This window comes from Cavia porcellus, unplaced genomic scaffold (assembly GCF_034190915.1).
Source record: "Cavia porcellus strain 051 isolate PalLab524CR breed Dunkin Hartley unplaced genomic scaffold, mCavPor4.1 scaffold_1, whole genome shotgun sequence".
Classification (NCBI taxonomy): domain Eukaryota; kingdom Metazoa; phylum Chordata; class Mammalia; order Rodentia; family Caviidae; genus Cavia; species Cavia porcellus.
In genome coordinates, this window is record NW_026947484.1 from 107159236 (window position 1) to 107184918 (window position 25683).

At 41.1% G+C, this 25683-nt stretch overlaps 1 long non-coding RNA gene across 1 annotated transcript in view; it reads right to left on the reverse strand.

Annotated features, from left to right (window-relative positions):
- Nucleotides 1–19196, reverse strand: part of LOC106025521 (uncharacterized) — a 37388-nt gene extending 18192 nt beyond the window's left edge. Inside the window, exons 1-4 of the long non-coding RNA XR_010048593.1 lie at nt 19132–19196; nt 18588–18910; nt 3204–9370; nt 2336–2462 (exon numbers count right to left, since the gene is read on the reverse strand). This is a non-coding gene — a long non-coding RNA (uncharacterized LOC106025521). The remainder of the gene's footprint in view (nt 1–2335; nt 2463–3203; nt 9371–18587; nt 18911–19131) is intronic.
- Nucleotides 19197–25683: the final 6487 nt, after the last annotated feature.

Consider the following 25683-nt stretch of genomic DNA (forward strand, 5'->3'; position numbering starts at 1 on the left):
AATTATGTATTATTTCTACCCATTTTCTGTTTTGTTTAGTCTTTCTTTAAATTAAATTTAAAAAAACAGACACTACAGTACCCAGTGCTGATCATGGAGTGTCATGATGTGAAATCCAGCAGTACTATTATTCTTGGTTCAGAATGATTTTAACCTGCTTTAGTTTGTTTACTCTAAACGTAAATGAAGATAGGGATAACTGCGTGTATGTTTAAGTGTATAGGATTGACAACCATGTTACTAAGTTTTTGTTGGACAGTTGAACAGAACTGTTTGCAGTCTCACTGTTTGAATTCCCACTTTACATGTTCTATTCTTGTACCTTGAACAACTATTTGTAAAACGACAATATGTAAACATCAACTAATGATTTTTTTTTTTTTTTTTTGATACCAGGCATCGAACTCATGACCTTGCACTTGCCAGGCAGGTGCTTATACCACTGAGCTAAATCCCCAGCCCCAACTAGTGATTTCTTACTGTTTATTTTTTTCTCTGAACGTATATATTATTTTTACCTATTTTCTGTTTTGTTTAGTCTTTCTTTAAATAAAATTAAAAAAAAAAAAAAAGAAGTGGGACTTGGGAGACTGAGGCAGGAAAATCGTTTGCAAGTTCAAGACCAGCTTGGGCTACAAAAGTGAGCCCAAGGCCAGCTTGAACTGCAAAGTGAGACCCTGTCTCAAAAAGAATTTTAAAAAGGAAAGAAAGAAAAAAAAAAGAAAGGAAAAGAAAAAAGGTGAGGAAAGCCTGTCTGCTCTGCTGTCACGGACTTCAAAAGCAATAGCTGGCAAAACCTGTTTTCGAATCGTTTATATCATCCTGTAAGAGTCTCTGACAGCCACTCACCTTCCATTCACCTTTATCTCTGGCTCCTTTTCTCCAGAGACCTCCAAAGAAACCTCATTTGCAGCTCTTGGGTCGGTGCTGCCCTCTAGTGCTCACACTTTTATAATGAACTATTTGAACACGGTCCTTTGATCTGACTTAGAAGCAAAGAAAGTCTGCCAAAAATTAAATAACATCTTATTAACTCAATGGTATTCAGCTCCATTTTGGACTCTGTCATCTTCGTTGAGGGCTGTCTTCTGCACCAGAAGACCCAGTCGCAAGCCAGGGACTCCCCGCCATCCCTACACAGCCGAGGTGGAACAAACAAAACTATCTCCAAGCATGGCCAGTGTCCCCAAGGGAGCAAAAAATGGCTAAGGGAATTAGCCTGGAGCTTGTCCAGAACATTCACATTAGATTTGAAAATCACAAAGAAAAAGGTTTTCCTTCTCTGAACTAAGTGCTTCCTTTTGTTTGGGAACTTTTTGTTGGTTTTAATTGGGGGAGGGGGTACCAGGGATGGAACTCATGACCTCAACTGTGCCAGGCAGGTGTGAACTAAGTTCTTTGTGGGAAATAAAGCAGAATCTCATTTCTTCATGAAAGACAAAACTATAGAGTTCAATTTTTCTTCCTGTCTCAGCCTCCCTGGAGCTGGAAATTCAGGCATCCAATGCCTACTTTGTTTATATTGGTTTCATAGTCTCTTCTCTAAATGCAATTGTAAAGTCTTCTAATGATGTAATAAAGCAAAGCACAGATATTTTTTAGGCTTTTAAAGACAGCCAAATGATTTAAAACTAAAATCTAGAAAGTTTACATGACTGGATGTAAGTACAAAACCAAAGAGAGCTGTGTGTGGCACTACATTCCTGTAATCCCAGTACTCAGGAAACTGAGGCAAGAAGATCTCTGTGAGTTGGGGGCCAGCCTGGGCTACATAGTGAGTTCAAGGCCAGTCCAAACTTACACAGCTAGACCTTGTCTCAAAAACAAACAAAGAGAAAACACAAAATCTGGAAAAATGCCACTCTTATTCAAGAGGGAGAAATAGGCACACGGGACCAGGTAATGAAGAGTCTTTTGTCAGATGTGCAAAAGTTCAGGTTATCCTGGAATATGTAATTACTCCAAAGTATCAGGAGGCCTTTTGAAAGCAAATCATTCTAGAAATTAGTTTATATATCCATTGCTAATTTCATAGTACTTTAAACTCTTTACTGCTAGAAAATATTCTGTTAGGTTTTTGTTTTAAGAAACTATCACAGGTGGTTCTGTGCCCTTCCCACCAGAGGTCCCAGTTGCCAACTGCGAAGAGGCTCCTTTCCTGTGACAGAAGGGACGGGACGGCAAGCCTGATGAAGGTGAAGATTTCAAGGCAGCAAGACCATTCCAGGCCCAATACTATCACAAGGTTCTTTTGAAGCAAAAGTGGAGACAAGAAAGTAGAGTCAGAGGATGTGAAGTGACAGGGATGCCTCTGTCTTTGACGCACAGGACTCACCAGCTTGAGATGTGAGTGGGGGTCTCTTGGCTGGGAAGATAGGCAATGGCGGGTGCTCAAGGACATGGTCCTACTGACACTCCAACTTTAGGCCCCTCAAAGCTGCTTCAAACTTCTAGCCCCAAAACTGTAAGAAAATGAATTTGTTGCAAGAAATGTATGTGTAATTTGTTATAGCAACCATAGGAAACTAACACAGGAAAATGACATTGATCTTGTTACACTTTACCCTAATAAGCCAGGCCTTCAGCTATTGAAAAATCACATCCCTTGTTTTTATCATCTTTGTGTTACAAAACCATGGATTCTTTATCTGTTTGTCAGTAACTCTGTTTTCACTAAAAATGCACGCCACATACTTTTAAGCAAATAGTGTTTTCCAAAAGTAAAATCCTGCATCAGTGTACATACAGTGAGGAACGTCTATGCTACCACTGCAAGATAAATTAGTGATCTTAATGCTGGCATTCAAATCTGAGGCATAAGTTCATCAGCCACCTAGCAAATCTCAAGAGGAAAAATGTGCACTTCCCAGAGAGTCAGAAAATAGAATCTGAGGAAAGAAGATGCACCTGTTCATTTCCCAGGCAGCTGTAGCAGAGTATTGCACATTAGGACCCCAGAAATGCTCGCCCTCCTGGTTCTCAAGGCAGAAGTCTGACAGAAAGGTGCCAGGCTGAGCTTCTCTGCAGCCCATTGTGCACTTCTGCCCACAGGAGCCCCACAGGACTTACTGCTTGGGCTTGTAGACAGCTTAGACTCCTGCCCCAAAAGTCTATGGCATTCTCTTAGGAGGCTGAGGCAGGAGGCTGACTACCATCAGTTCAAGGTCAGCTGAGGCTACATAGTGACTGCAAGGCCAGCCTACCATATATATGAAAAGGAATTTGATCCAGCCTGCGGATCAATCCGTGGGGTGTACCTGGAGGAGGAACGGGGATTAAAATAAAAACATGGGGGAGACAGAGAGAGACTGAGGCAAGTTTTATTCCGGAAGTGATTACATCTTTTATAGGCCAAGGGCGGGAGATGGGACAGGAAGAGGCTACGGGGTGAATACAACAGGGTCATCCTCACGTCCGGGTATGTGATGTAAGCAGGAGAGGATTATGGTTAATGTAGGCAGACGCAGTGCCCATAGGAGAGAGAGAGGCAGGGAGGCAGCAATGGGGCTGTCTCGCGGCTCCCTACAGGAATTTAGTAAGAAAAAATGTAACATACCTTCTGTGGTGGCCCCCCACTTCCTGAGGTATGAAGGAGCCAAAGAAAATAATTTGGAAACAAAAATTATTTATTAAAGCACAGGCCTGGCGACGCAGCCTCCAGTAGCCAATTTGGAAGACTGCACGCCTAACAGCTAAAGGGCAGGGTTTTTATCCTGTAAAACGACAAACAGCTGCTGGGCTTCACAAAGCAAGGGGATGGAGTTTGCCGCGCACTACAGGAAGGCGGTGGTTACATTTCTTGGGAAGAACAAGGTGCAGGTGGGCTAACAAGCAAGTTTAGATTAGGCAAACATCTGCTCTTAGAGTTACCTTTGATAGGTTTACAACACTTTCTATCATTTTTTTCCACTAGATCTAGATTTTATTGCATTCATGGGTATTAAATTGTGGTACTAAATTTAATACCACTAAATTGTGGTATTAAATTGGGGCTAAATCCCAAGACCTCATGTATGCTAAACAAGATCTCTACAACTGAACCATCTCTTAACTCCCACTTTGAATTTTTTTTTTTGTACCAAGAATCAAACTCAGGACTTCACTCTTGCCAGGCAGGTGCTTATGCTGCTGAGCTATGTCTTCAGACCTCATTTTGGAATTTAATACAGCTAGGCATGGTAGCACATGCCTGTAATCCCAGCATTTGGGAGGCTGAGGCAAGAAGATTACTGTGAATTCAAGGCCAGCCTGGGCTACATAGTTAGACCCTATCTCAAAAAATAAACAAACAACAAAAAAAGGAACAATGCCTATATATTTGATGTTTTGTGGTGATGAATAGGATCTTTTTTCCTACACTCTGTCTACCTAATTATTGCAAGAATATTATAGTAGTTTCTCCTGAACTAGTATTTTATTGATTCAAATAGTTTAGCTGAACAATTCCATTATCTATTTTCCCTCAGAATTTTTTAATTCTTTTTTTTTTTGAGACAAGGTTTCACTATGCAGTTCAAACAGGCCTTGAACTCAATCTATAGCCCAGGTTGGCCTCAAACTCAGCAATTCTCTCACCTAAGCCTCCTGACTGCTGGGATTACAGGTGTGTGCTACCATGTCCAACTCCCTCCTCATTTAAACAATTTATTTTACTATAATTTCCACTCCCAGTGCTAGGGATTGAACGCAGGGCCTTTGTACTGAGCTACATAACCAGCTTCTCTTGTGTGACTTTTTTAAAATTTTACTTTCTTTTTTACTATTTTTCATTTTGAAACAAGTCCTCCCTAAATTGTTATATTGTTCAAACTCAGTTCAAGCCTCAACATCCCAGAGTGCTGAGACCACAGACATGAGCCACCACTGGTTAATGAAGTGCAGCAGCCCACCCAGGAGACGTAGCTCTTTCTACAACAAATAACCCAGGATGCCACCCTGCTTTAAATCAGACTTACAAGAAGCCAAGTTGCTATCTCTAGTGACCGTCCGTCCAGGCAGCCAACTGATAATGCTGTACCACTGGGGGAAGTGGCCAGGACTTGGTGACAAATTGACAGCTTCCCTAATTTTGGTCCCTGCTTCCAACACAGGACAAACCGGACAATCTGAGTGTCCCTGAGCCTCAGCCTCTGTGACACCCTGGGGTTCCATCAGTCCTCTGCTGCCCTAAAGTCACTGCCAAGACCCAAGAGACAGTGGCCACCTTGCAAGCTGCACAAGCTCCCAGCAAACAGCCTTCGCCTGCCTTTTCATTCAGTTGCTCTTCAGTTATTTCCACAGCAGTTAACAGGCACCTATGAGAACCTGGCCAAGAGTCCCGATTGTCAGTCTCAAGAATTGGTAAGAAAAATGAAAAACAGAGACAAGTATAGGATTTCAACAATGGCTGGGAAGTCAATGTCTCTGGATGGGACTCTCCACTCCCAAAGCAGCCACTATTTATTAGGTGTATACAGTAACAGGTCAGGCTAGTGAAGGATTATAATACATCAGAAGACTCAGACTCAAGAGGGCCTAGATAATCTTATGCTCACAAGTATTTTGATGGGAGTATAATCCTGAGATGACTCAAGAAGGCGAAGATGATCTTACACTTAGAAGAGTCAATGGGAAATCTCAGACCAATAATCCCAATCCTTCCTTTTATCCCATAGGGAAATATGCAAAATTAGCCATTGTGAACTTGTGGTCCCCAACAGGCACCCTTAACTCTCCTTCTTTTAATGGAAATATCTTGCTTTTATTCTTTGGACAAGAATAAACCTTTCATTGCTCAATCTACAGTCTGATTGGTTCCACAATTCAGAGAGGGAAAAAAGTCTCGAAGGGGGGGTCTGAAATTGCTAGGAGAATTTGAAGCTATATTTAGGGAAAAGTTCCACTTTTAGTGTTCTTTATTAATCTAGTTCTACTTTTCATTGGATTTATGAGGCTAGAAATATCTCCCCCTCAAAAAGTAACTAATGATCTGATTGAGAGTAGAGGAACAAAGAAGCCAACCCCTTCCCGGCAGTAGCTACAGGCCACAGGGAGGAGAAGCAAGAAGCCAAGCCTTCTATGAGCCAGCGGTGTGTGCCCAGGTAGGCTGGGAGACAAGAAGAGCGCCACCCCCATCCCGGTACGCAACCAGCTGATCCAGAGAACAGACTGGAATGACAGCTACTGAGGTAGGACAAAACTTTAATGCTTGGAGTGTTTAGTATTTGATTGGTTCTGCAGGCTTAAGGCCAGTGACTTAAGCATCTATTTCAGGATAACAATATGCAGTATAGCAACTACGGAGAACTTCTTTCTGAAGGTGGTAGCCATTGTTCTCTATTATCTTGTTTTAAAGTCCTGTATTGTTTTCATTGTTTTGCTTGGTTTTATTCTGCTGTCTTGTTTGGTTTTGTTATACCTGATGGCATGAGCAGCTATTTCAAACATAACAAGATATATTATAATAACCATTATTGATTTCCTTTTATCTTGCTTGGAAGTCCAGTATCACTTTCATTGTTTTGTTTTGATTGGTTTTATTCTGTTCTATTTTGTTTGATTTTATGATGTCTGATGGTATGGGCAGCTATTTTGAAGATAACAAGAGGCATCATGGTAGCCATCACTGATTTTTCTATCTTGTTTTGAAGTCCTTTATCACTCTATTTTGTTTTGATTGGCCTTAGTTTGTTTGGTGTTTTTTTGTTTTGGGTTTTGGTTTTGGTTTTGGTTTTTTTTTTTTTTTTTTTTTTTTTTCTTTTTGAGACGGAAACAGGATCCCTCTATGCAGTTCAGGCTGGCTTGAGCTCACTTTGTAGCCCAGGCTGGCCTCGAACTTGCAACAATCCACCTGCCTCAGCCTCCCAAGTGCTAGGATTACAGGGATGTGCCACCATGCCTAGCTGGTTTTATTTTTTTTTAACTTTATAACAACTATAAATAAAATACTCAATTTTTTCTAGACAGCATTTAGATTTTTAAAGATAAATAAAATCCTTACCAACAGCAACCAAAGCATTTATGTTCATTTACCATGCTTTCTGAGTTGTTTCACATGCAAACACATTCTGTGTGTGTGTGTGTGTGTGTGTGTGTCTGTCTGTCTGTCTTTGAAACAGGGTCTCACTATGCAGTTCAGGCTGGCCTTGAACTTCCTTTGTAGCTCAGACTGGCTTAAAACTTGAGACAATTCTCCTCCCTCAGCCTCCTGAGTGCTGGGGTCACAGGAATGTGCCACCTAAATACTTTCCTAATGTCAGTCTTCTGTGCTGTTCCTTTAAATTTGCCCTCAAAATGCATTAAATTTAAAAAAAAAAAAAAACTGGTGGGCACGGTGGTACATTCCTATAATCCCAGTAGTCACGGGCTCAGGCAGGAGAATTACCTCAAATTTGAGGCCGCCCTGAGCTACTATTGAGACCCTATCTCAAAAAAAAATCCAAAAGACAAAATTCCAAATGCCATGATCCTAAATGTTTATATTACTGAAGATCAAAATCCTAGCCAGGCGTGGTAGCACTTACTTGGAATCCCAGCAAGTGAGGACACTGAGGCAGAAGGATCTCAAGTTCAAGGTCAGCCTGGTCAATTTAGCAAACCGCTGCCTCAAAAAAATTTTTTTAAAGGAAAGGGAAGGCTGGAGGTGCAGCTCAGTACAAAAGCTTTGGTGCGTGTAGGCATGCATACAAAAGATCAAAACTCCAAATTTCATAATCACAGAATTTAAATTCTGAAAGCTGAAATTCCCAAACATTGCAATTCTCACTGGAAAAAATTGTAAAAGGCTATAGAAGAGGCGTAGAGGTCTAACTCTGGGAAAGGAATTAGCCTTCTTTTGGTTTTGTAAAGAATAGTTGACAATTATGTGCTACTTGTGCCCTGTCAGAAACAGCACCTGCTCACCTTCAAAAATCCTCTTTATCAAAAAATATTTTTTTTAATATGACAAGCTCAGTAACCTTCTGAGCCAAAGGTATGTGCTGATTAGAAGTTGCTCCGGGATTTTAAAACCCCATGTCAAAGAAGATAGACTTCTTATTCTTTTTTTTTTTTTTTGGTAACAGGGATTGAACTCACGACCTGATGCTTGCCAAGCAGGTGCTTACACCACTGAGCTAAATCCCCTGCCCTGACTTCTTATTCTTACTACCAAATTTAAAAGAAAAATGGGAACATGCATTGTTTAACTAACAATGTATGGTACATTCAAAACCATTCCCAGTGAGTTTTTTAAATTAAATATATATATATATATATTTATTTATATATGCACAGACATATATATATATTTCATGCCCTGCTGAATCTGAAAATTGTAAACCTATCTGCTTATTTCTATATTAATGCTTGGATAAAACAAAGCACTTCTATAAATTCTTACTCGAACAGGTGGTGGACTTCACCAAAGAAAATGAATTTCACCTAAATCCTCAAACCATGACAGTTTGCAGTTAGCTGTGGTCAAAATTCCTTTAAGTGAATTTCAAGGTGTTACCAGTAAGATTTGTTCTTTCCATGTACATCAATGTATTTGGCAGAAAGTGAAATGAGTGGATTGGCCGTACAATACAGCAATTTATGTACAATTATTGCATGTTAATTTTCAACTTATTCATATATTTATTTATTTATCTTTCTGAGACAGGGTCTCACTATTCAGTCCAAGCTGGCCTTCAACTCACTTTGTAGCCAAGGCTGGTCTTGAACTTGCAACTATCCTACCTCAGTCTCTTGAGTGCTGGGATTACAGGCGTGAGCCACCACACCTGGCTTTTTTCAATTTTTTAAAAATGTTTAAGAAGATGGAAATTATAAGTACCCTGACTTGATCGTTACATGTTGTATATGTACATCAAATTATTGATAGATTCTGCTAGCCTGGGCTCAGCTATCTGTAACATGACATCTGCCCAACTTGGTACGAACCCAGAAAAGCAACATATTTCTCCAGGAATAATTTCTACCTTCTCCTTCTCATTCCAGAGACAAACCTCCCACTCCCTTTTCACTCATGCATTCACTGAGCCCTCTCTAATCTCAAAACTCCACAACCACCCCAGCACTCCACCCCTACCCCCCAGCAAATCTTTCTGGGTCCTGTTTTGCAGAGGCAGATGCTCCTTCAAATCCACCTTTAATGTGTCATTTGACCCACCTCCCAAACTCCTCCCCAGCCAGACCAGATTAAAATAGCTTCACTTCCTTGTCCTCTCTGAGAGCTCCTGCACCCATTTGCAGCTTTCCCTTGCCCACATTAAAGGCCTTTCTACTTCTTGTCTCTTAGCATTTCTTTAGCACCACTTCAAGATTGAGTGTCAAGGGGCTGGGGATTTAGCTCAGTGGCATAAGTGCCTACCTTGTAAGCAGACAGTCATGAGTTTGATCCCTGGTACTGATAAAAACAAAAAAGACAAAAAAAAAGATTGAGTGTCAAAATAATCGATTATCACACTGTCTCCCATAAATATGTACAATTAATAATAAATTTAAAACTAATTTTAAAATGCATAAGGTGACTTTCAGATTTTCTTTCTTTCTTTCTTTTGTCTTTTTTTTTTTTTTTTTTTTTTGTCTTTTTGAGACAGGGTCTCACTATGCAGTTCAGGCTGGCCTTGAGCTCACTTTGTAGCCCAGGCTGGTCTCCAACTTGCAAAGATCCTCCTGCCTCAGCCTCCTGAGTGCTGGGATTAGAGGCATGAGCCACCACGCCTGGCTAAAGTGAAACTTTCAAAACTGCTCTAGCAATCTCTCTGTCTGATGAAATTCTAGAAGCTTTTACTAAAGTAGAACTTCATTTTCCAGAAGAAATATATCCATTAAATCTGTGTTGTATATCTGAAAATAAGGCCTAACTGGAAAGTAAGCCTTAGCATGATTTGTAGGGTGCTCATTATATAAACTCTACCCACAAAATAAGCTCCAGTTAAGATCGTCAGCCAAATGGATAAGTTCAGTATGTCCACTGCAACACATGATGGATGTATTGAATTGCAAAATAATAATATTAATATGTAATTAACTATAAACAAATAATATTATTGATATTAATATTTAAAGGAAATGATTATGTAAATCATAATTAAGTATTTGTAAATACCTAAGCAAGCACCTTTGGATGAGAGGTGAGCACTTATGTTGACAGATGAACTGGAGACTTAATTACTGAATGACCAAGCAGAGGACAGTTACAATGCATAAATAACGTTCACGCTTGATAAAGAAAGGATGTGCTGTGTCTCATATGAATCCTCATGATTCAATACATAGTATGTTGTAACAGAATACTATCTTGGTTACTTTTCTCTCGTTGAGACAAAATACCTGATGCCCAAAGTAAAGCAAGAAAAGGTTTGTTTAGTTTACAGTTTTTGGAGGTTTCAGCCCGTAATCAGCTGGCTCTAAGGCAGGGTGGTGTGGCTGAGGGGAAACAGTTCATGGTGGCCACAAACAGCAAGAGCAAACTGGTAAAAGAGGAAAAAACATGAGCTCCTTCCTCCCCTGTATTGTATGCCAGTTACCCACCCCTGGGGGGGGGCAGCACTCACACCATGAATCCCAGCACTAGACAACAAACCAATCACAGACACTAGATTCAGATGCCTCCTTAAGAGCAAGAGGCTTTGAGGGGGACACTGAGGCACAAGCCATAACCAGACACTCATGTGAAAAAGGAAATATTCGCTGAATTTTTGTGCCTGAAGTTTTTCATCACTTTTGGGTGGACCATCACCTCACCCCGGCCCCTGGACACCATGCTAGATGACAGATGCCCCTACTATTATAGGCAGCAGAGTTAGACAGAAATATTGCAGGCAGTCAGGCAGGGCTATGCCCTCCAAGGAGCCAGTGCTGAAGACCAGATACCTTGTAACCTTGGAGGAGACAGACACTTCTCCAGCTGGCCAGATCTCAAAACAAAAAGACATGCTGAGAACTTAGTATCGAAAAAAAAAAAAAAAAAACAAAAACAAGACAAAACAAATGCAGCCGTACCCTAAGTACAAACATCAGGGATTGATATTCCAAATAGATATCACCTTGATACCTTGATCACCTTGAAGAAGTCAGAAGAAGCCAGCAATCCAAACTCCTACAGGCAAAAGCCCTGTTCCTGCTTGCTGCATGACTTACTTCTCTATTGAATCCCAACTTAATCTTACCTGAGCAATTATAATCTTACTGGTTGGCCATAGTTCTGTCCCACCTCATGCCCACCTTGTGAGTTCCCATGTTTCCCCCACCTTAGACCTGCCTCACTTTGTGGTTTTACTCTATGAAAGTCCCTGGAAAAGACAATCTTTGGTCACCCACTTGGGACCCCTTCTGTCTCTCTCTCAGACAGAAGCTCTCTCTCAGTAAATATATTCTGCTCTTAACCTCCATTGTTCCTAAAATTCATCAATTTTAGAGAAGCTGAACTCATACCAGACATCAAGTAGGTTGGGAGTTTCTCCCCCTATATCACTACCATCTTTTTCTAGTGAACATATGTATGTTAGAGCAACATTAGCCAGCTGTGCATCGCAGCAGCTGCACTAGGGGAATATGGGGAGCAGGATTTGTGTTCATGCACTCAGTAGACCAATGGCAAGTAGCAACAGGTGGGCCGAGTATGGTGCTACATAGCTGTAACCCCAGCACTTGGGAGGCTGAGGCAATAGGGTGACTGTGAGTTCAGAACTTCCCTAGGCTATATAGTGAGTTCAAGGCCAGCCTGAACTGCATAGTGAAACCCTGAACCTGTTTCAAAAAACACCCCCAAAAAAGTAGCAACAGGTGAGTTTTTGTCCATGCTATTCTCTGTTACATTTTGTGCATTTATAATTTGTTTTATTAAATATTTCTTGATTTTTCTATAGAACTAGCCCAATTCAGTACAATATCACGTGACAATCTGCTTTTACAGTTTTGGGAGGAGGTCAAAAATGAATCATCCAGCCGGGTGTGGTGGCTCATGCCTATAATCCCAGCACTCGGGAGACTGAGGCAGGAGGATGGTTTCGAGTTCAAGATCAGCCTGGGCTACAAAGTGAGCTCAAGGCCAGCCTGAACTGCATAGCAAGACCCCGTCTCAAAAAAGACAAAAGAAAAAAGAAAAAGAAAGTGAATCATCAAAATGGGCATGGTGGCACGTGCCTGTAAGCCTGTATCCCAGCACTCAGAGGCTAAGGCACAAAGATCATTGCAAATTCAAGAAGCAGCCTGGGCTACAAAATGAGCTAAATTCCAGCCTGAACTGCACAGGGAGACCCTGTCTCAAAAAAAAATATGAAGTGAGTCATTGGGTGACTCACCTACTGATGATGATTTGGATCATGTAGACCACAGAAGCTATGGCAATGAGATGAGCAGGACATGACAGAGAAGTACAGAATGAAGACCTTGACTCAGATGAGGAAGAAAACAGTAATCTAACTAAACATTTGACTGGTCAAGATGCTACAAAATGGTCACACAGATCTGAATGACACTGTGTTAGAACTAGGTTGGGAAATGTTTTTAGATTCTTGCAGGAGTAAAACCTATAGGAGAAAATGCCAACACTGTGATTCAATGCGGGAAAGTGTTTGTAGCAGATGGTATGCAATGAGATGCTGTAAAATACACTAATAATAAAATACAAGTAAAACATTCTATATGCATCAATAGGAATACTCAAAAATATACTTATCATGACACCTCACTGTATGAACTAAAAGTCCTCACAGCAGGACTTTATCATTCTAGTCATCAGAATTTAAAGAATTTATTAAGTGAAAGATGTGTCATTGAGGTTTTTAGAAAAACTGATATTGAGACATTTAATTTCCTTCAAAACTACCTACATTCTGACAACAAAAAGACCCACCAAGGAAAAAATAGCCAATAATTTGGCTGCTCTTTACTTTTTTTCTTTTTTATTGGTACAAGGGATCAAACTCACAAGTCCATGCTTGCAAGGCAGGCCCTTATGCCTCTAAGCTAAATCCCCAGCTCCTCTTCACTTTTTTAAAAACAGGGTTTCATTATGCCATTCAGACTGGCCTTGAACTCACAGTGATTCTGAGGCAGGGAGATTACAGATTTGTACCACCAGTTAGTTGTTTGGTTGCTTTTTGAAAGCTTTGTTTCCCTTTGTCAAGCAATGTATACTCTGTCCAAATACATCACCACTGAGGCACAAGTTGCATCATTTCGTAGTTGTTGAAACTTTTGTCAATATAGGCCCAATAAACCTTTCAAATATGGGATAAAAATATATGCCCTGGTAGCTGTGAATGGAATTTAAAAATTTATCCTATAACTCAGCAGGCAGGTCTTTATTTATGTGGTAATAAACTATAAATAGACTTTTTACACCTATTTCAAAAAGTAACCAAACTGTCACAAAATTCAACAATTGGTTCTCTAGTTATCCATTGATGTTACATTTGTTTAAAGAATACCAGTTGACCAGCACAGAAGCTAATCACTAGAACAAAACAGAGATTCCCAGAAAAATATTGCAAGTTCCCAACAGAGAAATGTATAGGACAGTCTTTGGATTTCAGAAGGACTTATATTGCAAAGTAAAACAAAGTAGTATTTGAAAGGTTTTTGGCCCAGACAGGACACTGTAGCCAGAAAAGCCTCAACCGGAAGCAGGAAGCCCCTATCTCCCCCGCCCCTAGGAAGTTACCTGTGACGCCATCTTCCTGCCCCTGGAAATTTACATATGGCGCCAAACCTAGGACCAATAGGCTACCTGTGCATCCCCAATGCCTGCCTTAGGTTCCACCCCAAACAGAGGCTACCTACATACCCCCACGCCACGTGTCTGCTGGAGAGATCACCGGATGCCAGCAGTAGGGGTGCCGGTCATCTCTTTCCGTGTTCTCAGAATAAAGGCTGCTTTTTATTTTATACTTCTCATCTTTTGGAAATATTTTTCAACTTTTGGAAATAATCCTAGCATTTGGTGCCGTGACTCGGATCGGCAGGCGATTGACTCCTGGGACACACCCAGTTGAGTCCCCCAGCCAATAACCAGATAACATCCTGGATTAATTCCGCGCTTTTTCCTCTCCTGAGATGTCCTTGTCACCAGCCGCCTACACTCAGCATCAGCCAGATTAATTTCAGGTGAGCACTACCTGGGGAACTTTTGGCACTGGGCAGCCCCAGTCGACTGTTCTCCCCATTCACGTGGGTCTGTGCATTTTCACGTCCTTAGGACAGCCCAGGGCAGGGTTCTTTCTGGGCAAACCTGTGTCCACACTTTATAAAATCTCTCACATTCTTTGGGTTCAGATAGCCCAAAGCAGAGATTTTTAGACCGCCCACACTAAAAGGACTGCCTCACTTCCCTTAAAGCCTTGATCTTTCACGGGCAAAACTGTTACTGACCCCACGTGGGCTCCTCTCGTAAATCTCTCAGTGACGACTAAAATATGCGAGTTTTTAAAACCGTAGCCACCGCATGGTGCCACAAACGAGTGACGGCTTGTTCTGGACCACCGGCTTATCTCTTGCCTGTATCAGTCATGGGAAACATATTTTCTAACTCCCAAAAGACGCCTTTACAATGCCTAATTTCCAATTTATGTACTCTAAAAATTAAAAGTACCATAAAAACTAAACAATTAACGTTTTACTGCCAGGAGGTCTGGCCAACCTATCTGCTTATCGGCAAGCATTGGCCCAAAGAAGGAACATTTGACCCCTGCATTCTCAGGAACTTATATGATTTCTGTCAAGCTGGCAACAAGTTATTACAACTCCCTTATATTCAGGCCTTTCTTATTCTGAGAACACGCCAATCTCTCATTAAGTCTTGTGCTTCCGCTGAGATACTTTTAGCTAGCTCTACTGCGCCACAAACTTTTCCGTCCTGCCCTCAGGATTCGCTTAAGGACATTCCTCTGGTGTTTTCCCAGCCGCCGCCTGCCTACCCCCAAACTTGTTCCCTGCCGTTATCTCCCACTGGACCACTCTCCCCTCCCGCTATGCCTGATTCTCTCAGCAGTCCTGGTCCCAATGCGTCGCAGTTACCTCCTGTTGTGCAATCATCTCCCTCTCTGCCTTCCAGGACCCATAACTCTCCCAGCAGCTCTAATCCCTCTGTGTTGCAGTTATCTCCCGCTGTGCGATCCTCTTCCCCTCTGTCTTCTGGGACCATAACTCTACCAGCAACTCTAATCACTCTGTTAGCGCTTCCTCAAAGTCTCCGATTTCTTGTTCTCCTGAGAATTCTCCATCCCCTACAGCATTCTCACCGCCCGCCCACCATACTAGGTTTCGGTCGATATGTCCTTCCAGCAGGCCGCGTGATTGTTCCAGCTTGTGCCGGGAATAGTCACCACGTTGCAACCCTCGCCACGTGGCACGGCGCCACCATGTTCAGGAGGATCACATGGCGACAAGGTGCCGCCATGTTTTGGGTCACGTGACAAGGCGCCGCCATGTTCCCAGGACCCTCACTGTCAACGGTTGCCCCTCTGTGGCTCCTCTTGTGAACTGCAACAGCCACCCTGTTGCAGTGCACATGATGCTTCACTGTGCTGCCAACAGCAGTACTCTCACTGCAAGGCACACAATGAGACGCCATCTGCCTATGTTTCCTAGGGTGACTGGCAGCAGCTCTGTAGCCACTCTACAGATGATTGCTCACATGCGCCTACTGGATGGATGGCTGCCCAATGGAATCTGCTCCAGAAACTTCTCCTCAGGCTCTGCTACCACTTTGGGAGCAAGTTGACCCCAAGGGACTTGTTAACATCCATGTGCTTTTTTCCCTTTCTGATCTATCTCAGATTACCTATAAATTAGGTAGCCTCTCTGTTGACCCACAGAATTATATCAGGCAATTTAAATTTATTACTAATTGTTATAATTTACATTTTAAGGATGTTTATGGGATTCTAAATACCACTCTCAACTCACAAGAACAAAATCAGCTGTGGCAGGCAGCTCGAGAAGAAGCTGATCACAGACATAAGGTAAACACTGCTGATAATGACCCTGGGCCTATAGCTGTGCCAGAGCAGGACAAGCATACAAACTATAACAAACTTTTAAAACAGGTTCAGGAGGCTAATAAAAACCCAGCTGTGTTTCTAAATTGGCTTTCTAATCCTCACGCCCCACAAGCAGTTCCAGCTTCACGCGCTGTGTCGGGCCACCTCCCAGCCCCTCCCCCACACGCCCTCCCAGCCCCTCCCTCCCCCGTGCGCCATCGTCATCGCTGCTGCCTTACGTGTTTCCGTGGGCAGTCCCAGCCCGCCCCTGCATGCAATGTCCCAGCGCTTGCCCCACCCCCATGCTGGACGTGCTCTGCCGGCACACCACAAAACAGCAGCTCAGCAGCTCTGCTCAGGCATGCTTTTTTTACAGTTCAGCTCCACTCAAGAGATGCTATTTTTTTTATTACAATACTCAAACCATTTAATCAAGGTTACTGGCCACCTGATAATTTTACCAGCCTTGTTTATCAATCAAAGCCTTCACCAATCTCCTGTTCAACAACTAACGTTATAAATTCCTTTTTTCTGGGAACCAGTAGCTCTATTTCAAGATGAGGGTTTTCTTCAAAGTTTTATTTTATTTGTCATGGTTCATACTACTGCAAATAACAACTTTAAAAAGTAAATGTGTTCAAAATTTGACAGTATTAGATCAGTTTTGATAGATTTATTCATAAGATTGATAAACCTTTACTGCAAAATGTTTCCATTAAAGCTTTTTTGGGCAGACTAAAGCTTTTTTTGTTAATTCTACGTGTCACCCTATTAAAAAGCGATATGCCATCCAGATAAAGCCTGCTCTCTGATCTAAAATGCCAATATTAAATTCCTACATACTTACTTAATTCTACTATAGTCCAAATCTCAAACAAAAAGGGAAAACTTGACCTTCAAACCTTAGAGAGATCTTAATATGGTTTTTCTATTTTTAACACTTGTGACACTTGGAGTTCTGAGGCAGGTAAACCTACACAAGGTGGAGCTGCCTGACCTCCCATGGACCATGCTCAAATGCAGCAGAAGACATTGGACAACAAAATGCCCCATCCTGGCGTTCTTTGAGACCTTACTTCAGGGCTGCTGGACTATCCTAGCCACCAAAGCGTGGGTAAGCCATCCTAACTTCTAGCCCTCCCAGGAAATGTCTACACTGCCAGATTCATTGCTGAAAAAAAAATTGCTGCCGAAGACTGAGGGGGTTCAGGGCAACAACAGCCCCCTTTAAGGTGTCCATCTCAGATTTCAAGTCGCACTAAAGTCTCAGGTAAAACAATTCTCTATATTTGTGGACATAGAGGCCATATATACAGAGTTCTTCCTGAGTTTTCAAGCTACTATATTAAGTCCTCAATCTCTATGACAGGGTATTGATGGTCAACCTATGCCATTTATAAACAGGGCCTATTTCATGCAGGTCCTAGTCCTAAATCTTAAAATGCTTTCATTCCCTTGTGTTTATGCAGACTCATTTAGACACACTGAGGCCTCAACAGCTTCCACCTGTTATTGCTAGTAAACCTCTCCTCAGTGATATAAGACCACCCCCTTCCTTTCTTATTCATCAATTTGTCAGACAACCCTAATCAAGACTAACAGATACATTTTGTCTTCTCACTTTGTTTATACTTATTCAAGATACATAAAAGTCTTTCCCACAACCAGGTAAACTGCTGATACAACCAGGTTACAGCAACCCATGCCTAAATCAAAGTTGCTAGACTGCCATCCTGGTTTCATATCACTCAGGCTAAGAGGTACCCTTCCAACCCTAAATCTGATCATTCTGTGTGGTCATGTCATCTTCTGTCACCTACCCGTCTCTGTCTCACAAAGGCCTCGCAGCCACAGTTAACAGGCTAAGTCATATTTTGTTATCCACTTTGGTTCATAATTTCTTATGTTCTATTAATGATCATTTTTACAGCAGGACTCTTTAACACTATTGCCTATAGACTCCAACATCATGCATACCAGAGACAAGCCTTACCTACCTACCTTTTAACTTTTATGCTTTCAGATGGGGGAGTAATCACCTCTCATAACATCATTTCTCCTAACCTCACACTTAATTTTTCAGAATTCTGCCTTACCATGGAAATGTTTCTACCTCAACATGGTCCTGATAGAATGACATGTCTAAATCAAGGGCACCTTTCCTTCTACCTCATGTGGGTCCTTAAATATGACAGTGCCATGTCTCCTCATAACATCTTGTCTCTTTGTTTTTCCAGTCTAACATATGTTCATTCACCAGTGAAGTTGTCCTGGCCAAAACACCTAGCACCAGCTTCTACCTGGGCATCAACCATCATCCCGTCAACTCCCCTAAGATCCAGTACAACGCCCTCTGCCAGCAGGAAGTAGTTAAAGAGAGAAATCTTCACTCCTTTTCATAATAATAATCATAATACGGGATATGAAAGGTTTTTGGCCCAGACAGGACACTGTAGCCAGAAAAGCCTCAACCGGAAGCAGGAAGACCCTATCTCCCCTGCCCCTAGGAAGTTACCTGTGACGCCATCTTCCCGCCCCTGGAAATTTACATATGGTGCCAAACCTAGGACCAATGGGCTACCTGTGCATCCCCAATGCCCGCCTTAGGTTCCACCCCAAACCAAGGCTACTTACATATCCCCACGCCACGTGTCCGCTGGAGAGATCGCCGAATGCCAGCAGTGGGGGTGCCGGTCATCTCTCTCAGAATAAAGGCCGCTGTTTATTTTATACTTCTCATCTTTTGGAAATATTTTTCATCTTTTGGAAATAATCCTAGCAGTATTGATACTATCAACCATACACCACAATGATAAGATTGACAGTAAAGCCAGGCGTGGTGGTGCATGCATGGAATCTCAGCATTTGAGAGGCTGAGGCAGAAAGATCCTGTGAATTGAAGGTCATCCTGTGCCACATGGTGAGTTCAAGGCTAGCCTAGGCTATATAGAAAGACCCTGTTTCAAAAAAGCAAACAAACAAAAAAAGGTAGTGAATCCTCAGCATAAATAAAGCCAGAAATGATCACATTTTACAACAAAATGAAAGGTGGAGTATATGTTCTTCATGAGTCATGCAGCAACTATTACAGGCAGCTGAGCTAGTTAGAAATATTATGGGCAGTCAGACAGGTCTAGGCCCTCGAAGAAGCCAGCACAGAGGACCAAATGTCACATACCTTGGAGGAGACACACACCTCTTGCTGTGGACCAGATCTCAGGACAGCAGGCAAAACAAATGCACCCACACCCTCAGTATAAGCCTTAGGGATTAGGTAGGGATCACCTTGAGAAGCCAGGTGTCACCACCCCAACCCCCTATGGGAAGAGTCACTGATCAGTAAAGAGTGCTCGCTTGCTGGGTGACTGGCTTCCCCATTTGTCCCTGATTTGATCACTTTTGCCTGCACAGTTAAACTTACTGCTTGACCATAGCTCTGTCCCACCCCAGGCTGTCTGCCTTGTGGTTCCCAGTTTTCCCCACTTTAGATCCACCTCACCTCATGGTTTTATTCTATAAAAACTCCTAGAAAGTATAGAACATACAGAATACAGCAACTCATTTGGGATCCCTTCTGTCTTTCTCAGAGAGAAGCTTCATTCTCTCAGTAAGTATTTCTGCTCTTAACCTCCATTGTTCCTAAAATTCATTCTTCGATTTTATTTATTTTTATTTTTAAAATTTTTTTGGTACTGGTGATTGAACAAATAACCTTGTTCTTGTCAGGCAAGCACTTATAATGCTGAGCCAAATCCTCAGCCTTCATTCTTTGATTTTAGAGAACATGAACTCATACTGGACATATAGTAGGTAGGGAATTTTGTTCCCCTGTATCATGACTACAATGTCACTTGAAATGCAAAGCACTGGGACCAGGGATTTAACTCAGCAACACAAGTGCCTGCCTGGCAAGCGCAAGGTTGTGAGTTTCATCCCCAGTACCCGCCCCCTAAAAAAAAAAAAAGAGAAATGCAAAGCACTGGCCAGTAGTTGTGTTTTATTTCATCCTAAACATGTCAGGAATAAATAGTATCATAATTTACAAAAAAAAATGATAAGTGCAAAATATCACAGAGATTTTCTTAGAGAATTGGGACTGGACTTGATAAAAGATTTATTACAACAGAGGAAATACAATATGTATCTGCCCAAAGAACTCCACAAAAGACTTCTGAAGCAGACAGATGAGCATACAGGTGACACATTACAAGAATCTCCTAGGAAACAGCAAGACCAGTGAGCTGTCAGTATGTCCTACCAAAGAAGACAGGAACACAAAACATGCACTTCACCGTAAGTGATATTTGTGAATGGAACATATGTTTTCACATGTGAAGACTGCCTTAGTTGTCGTAATTGAAGTAAAAATTACTTTTGTTTTGTTTTATTTTGTTTTGCTTTTGAGACAGAACCTCCATATATGGCTTAAACTAGCCTTGAGTGCACTATCTATCGCAGGCTGGCCTCGAACTCTCAGTGATTCTCCTGCCTCAGCCTCCTGAGTACGGGGTTTACATGCATGCACCACCATGCCTGGCTAAGATTATTTTTGTTGTAGAGTTTTATTTATATTTTCATTGTAGTTCATATAGGAATTTATTTCTTTTGTTATTTTTTGTCAACAGTTGATATTCAAAATGTTAATGTTTATTATAAACACTTAATACATATTAAAATGTATTATATATCCATTTTATGCTCCTTTTTAGGAAATTTAATCTGATACACCTCATTTTTGGTGTCATTTCTGTCTCATCAGTCTTCAATTAACACTTTATTTAATGGAAACTTTGTGAAGCCCAACCTGTAAGAGATAGTGACTTGGGTGAAGAATTTCTGGGATAAAATCACTGACAGCTATGTGTCCAACACATTATGAGCAGGCTACATTGACAAGAAGTGCTTATTTAAGAGAGCTCTAGAACAACATGAGAGATTGGGGCCAATGATTCTATAGGAAATGGAGTCCCAAGAAATTTAGGCTGAAATTCGGGGTTTAGAGAGTTATAACGGTGTTCCAGAAGATGACATGACTGCATTTGAATAAATGTAGATTTTTGTGTATGAATAAATGTAGATTGTTGTACATAAAAAGGTAAGACAATCCCTGGAAATAAGCCTTATTGGAGCAAAAATTAATATAAAACAAGCCAGGTAGGCCAGCAATATAGCTCAGTAGCACAGTGCCTGCCTGGCAAGCTCTAGGTTGTTAATTCAATCCCCGGTATCAAACATAAAAAGACCAGCCAGTTGTGGTCACATACCTGTAATCATACTACTTGGAAGGCTAAGGCACAAGGATCTCTTCAAGGCCAGTTTAGGCTACATGGTGAGTTCAAAGTCAATCTGAACTACATAATGTGATTCTATCTCAAAAAACAAAAACAAAAAAATCAATACAAATCTTCTTCTTGGTGTAACATAGTATATTAGGGTATATAGTATGGAATTCCACATAAAAGTTCATGTAACGTGGGAGCCTGGCACAGAGGATGGATAAGAGGGTCCATGGTATTGCATATCAGATTATAGGAGGGTTTCAGAAAGAGCAGCATCGTGTAGAGAAAAATTTATGCACAGTCACCAAGGAGAGCCAAGCCCCCCAAAAGAGCAATAATCATCCAAATTTGAGAGTCCAAAATAGAACAAATTTAAAAAGGGGGCTGAGGATTTAGCTCAGTGCAGACATGAGGTCATGAGTTTGATCCTCAGTACCAAAAAAAAAAAAAAAAAAAAAAAAAAAGGGAATCAGTAATCCAGCTCGTTGGACTGCTTGTGTGCAATTACCCACAATCTAACCCTGTGATATACCTTTATTTTAGTTTTTTTCTAGTTACTTCCCTGCTATTAAAATGTATACATTAGGGGGGCTTGGGATTTAGCTCAGCGGCAAAAGCACTTGCCTTGCAAGCAGGCAGTCGTGAGTTCGATCCCTGGTACCGATATAAAGGAAAAAGACCAAAAAAATATATATACATACATTATTTTTGATAATTTATTGTTTGTACATTGTTTCCAATACTGGAGGTATAAATTGTATAAAGAGTTTGTTTTTGTTTTTTTGAGACAGAGTCCCCCTCTTTGGTTCAGACTGACCTTGAGCTCATTTTGTAACCAAGGCTGGCTTCAAATTCCTTGCAGTTCTCCTGCCTAAGCCGCTCAAGGGTCAGGATTATAGGCATGAGCCACTCATCCACTTGAAAAGACTTTTTGACAACTTGACAATTCATTTTATGCATTTCTCTCTCTTTTTTTTTTTCAAATTTGATTCTAAAAAATGCATTATCCCTGTGGTCTGGTGGCACATACCTATAATCCTAGTACTGGGGAAGCCGAGGCAGGAAGATCACCATGAGTTCAAAGCCAGACTAGGTTATTCAATGAGTTCAAGGCCAGCCTGAACTGCATAGTGACACATTGTCTCAAAAAAAAGTTCATTACTCCAACAGTGACTTTGTACATAAACATTGTGCGTAGATAAAAACACCAAAATATACTTAAAATATCCACAATAAACAAATGACCAACTGCATTTCCAAATTGGATACTGTGGCACATACCTATAATCCCAGAACCCGGGAGTTTGAGGGAGAAGGATCATGAGTTTAAAAAACTAGCCTGGCTATATAGCAAGTACAAGCCCACCCTAGTATATACACAGAGATTGTTTCTCAAAAAATAGAGTCCCCTCGAGTCCCCTCCCTGCACCAGGATTGAACTCAGGGTCTCCTACCCAGTATGTAGGTGTGTCTACCATGAAGCTCCACCCCCAATCCTTTTTAAATTTGAAGACAAGGCCTCACGAAATTGCCCAGGCTAATCTGGAGTTTGTAATCCTCCTGCCTCAGCCTCCCAAGCAGGTGGAATTATGGGTATGCACCACACTATGTCTGCCTGAGGTATGTGATTATCTCATCAAAAGTTAGTCGTGCTTCATGGCGTTTCACATAACCAAAGTTAAAATACTGATGTATAGCAATCATAGTGATATATGTTTATACATCCCACTGTTGGACCTTTTTTTTCTTTTTTCTTTTTCTTTCTTTTCTGCCCCCCCCCCCCCACCATCTATGCAGTTCAGGTTGGCCTTGAGTTCACTTTGTAACTCAGGCTGGTCTCCAACTCCAACAGTCCTCCTGCCTCAGCTTCCTGAGTGCTGGGATTACAGGCATGCACCATCACACTTGATTTATGGACTCTTTATGACTGGTCTTCTCAGAACCGCCATATCTACACAACTGTCATTATACACCTGAGTGCTTATATTCATAAAAATGTGCATGTTATTATTGCTAATTTTACTGTGCAAAGTGACCTAGGAAGTTTTTTATATGCTTCTCAAAAAAAATCACCTTTTTAAAAATGTAAATATATGTCTTTTAAAGAAAAGAACTTTTTACTCTTCTTCCAGAAGTTTGATCTTTCAAGAATTTAAACTCAGAGTTTGGCTCTTTTGGGATTTCAACATTTGGAATTATGGGACTCACAGTTGTGTCTTTCTGGATTATGGCTCACATTCATTTGGGGACCACTTAAAGTATACAAAGGATGTGTGTATGTCATCATATACAAATACTAGGGCTTTATATAAAGGGACACAACCATCTGTGAGTTTTTATATCACAAGGGACAGTGAAAGCAATCTCCCACTGTAAGACCAGTGTCGCAAAGGAGACTCCAAGGGCTCCATTCTCATGTAAGAACAAAGGGGTCTTTATTATTCCGTACACACGGGGTCCTCCAAACAGGTGGAAACGGAAAACCCCGAGTGTAGGTGAGGCAGGTGCTTTTAAGGGGAAAAAACCGCAAAGCAAGTGTTTTTTTTTTTTTTTACAGAAGCCAATCATAGCAGTTAGAGCGGGATAGTCAGCGGTCTGTCTATTTGTGGTTGGTCAGCTCATAAGGGATGACCAGCGGGTCAGAGTTAATTAACTGTCTTGTTCTGCACAACTTATCTTTAGGACACCTGGTTTCTGTATGATTCGAGTTTGACATGCTTTACAACCCTGATTAGCGTAATCGGCAGGCTCTATCTCTGAGTTCCCTGGCACAGCACAGCCCGAGCATATCACAGCTGCAGATGTTTTCTTTTTGATCCTCCTTCGGAGCTGAGTTTGGACTAAGTCATGAGGCCCAGTGCTGTTTCTAGCTGAGAAACAGCATCTTGTTTTTAACCTTTAAATTTCTGGTCCTTCACCACTGATAGTGGGGGCAATGTACATCACTATGCTTAGCACAGAACATTGAGTACAATTTTGATGAAAATTTGTTGAAAGTGTGAATTAATTTATAAAGTTCAAAGCACTAAAATAAAATATAGTGTTGAATAAGTCAAGCAGAAACTGATTATTGAACAGAGATACTCAAACCATAAACACCTTATACTTCTACTCGAAAAGAAAAGTTGGGGAGAGAGAGCAGGTTGTGCAATGACCACCTGGTCAGCTGCTGGATCACTTCCTCTTCCAAAACCCAAAAGCTGCACCATAGGAATACGTGAAGAACCGAGGTCAAAACTGGACCAACTGATGTCTTCTGCTTGTGATGCCTGCTGGTTGCTGCTTCAGATCAAAAACTCCCACGCAAATACATTAGCAGGTCTAATTGCAACAAGGAAGGATGGGCCATATTTTTTTATCGGTACCAGGGATCGAACTCACAACTGCCTGCTTGCAAGGCAGGCACTTATGCCGCTCAGCTAAATCCTCAGCCCCTGCCATATTTCTTTTGAGTTGTATATATTTTCAGAATCACAAATAAAATAAAAAAGAACTTACTTTATCTATAAAAATAAGCTTCTAAGAAAAAATTGGGCTTTAGCTTTCAACCAGTAGAATTTTAACACTACTTTTAAAAAATCATCTTTTAGTTCTTTAATTGTAGTGGTTTTACTTGGCAACTATTTAACCTTTCAGTACTAGGCACATTCAGAAAGGCACACTATACTCTTTTACTATAATTTTCCAGAAATATACTTTCAAGTGTATTCTGCTTCTGATACAAACATACTAATTCCATTAAATCCTAAGAGCTGTGTGTCATCATGAAAGTGGAAACAGACTCTCATCAACAATGTTGTATGACATTCACAGGAGTTCACTATACTTCATAGTTTCATTTGCATAGATGACAGTTTAGTCTTACTTGGAAAACACAGTCTTTAAATTCATGAACTCTCAAAAATACAGCATTGTTTAATCAGGATACTGACATTAAAGACAGACCTTAAGACTCCTCAAAATAGAAATAGTAAATATATATAACAATGGTTTATTTTAACACTGGCCCCTTCCTGTATTAGATATTTCATAGTAAATCAGATTAATACATATTTCAATTTCATTAAGTTAAAATCACAGCAATTATTTTAATATTTTAAGATACAGTACATGAGAAGACATCACCTATCACTAGGACACCCTATCTCAAAAAACAAAACCAGTTCAGTGCTGTGGTGGACAGCTGTGATGTCAGCCCTTGCGAGGCTGAGGTAGACAGATGGCTGTGAGCTAAGGACAGCAGGGGCCACACAGTAAGTTCAAAGGCAGTCTAAACCATAGATGGAGACTCCATCTCAGAAACAAAAACAAAAACAAGCTAGACATGGCAACATAGCACTGGGAGGCTGAGGTAGGAGGGTCACAGATTGAAGCTCAGCCTGGAAAATTTAGTGATTTCTTGAGACCTTGTCTCAAAAATAAAGAGATTTTTAAAAAGGGATGGGTTTGTA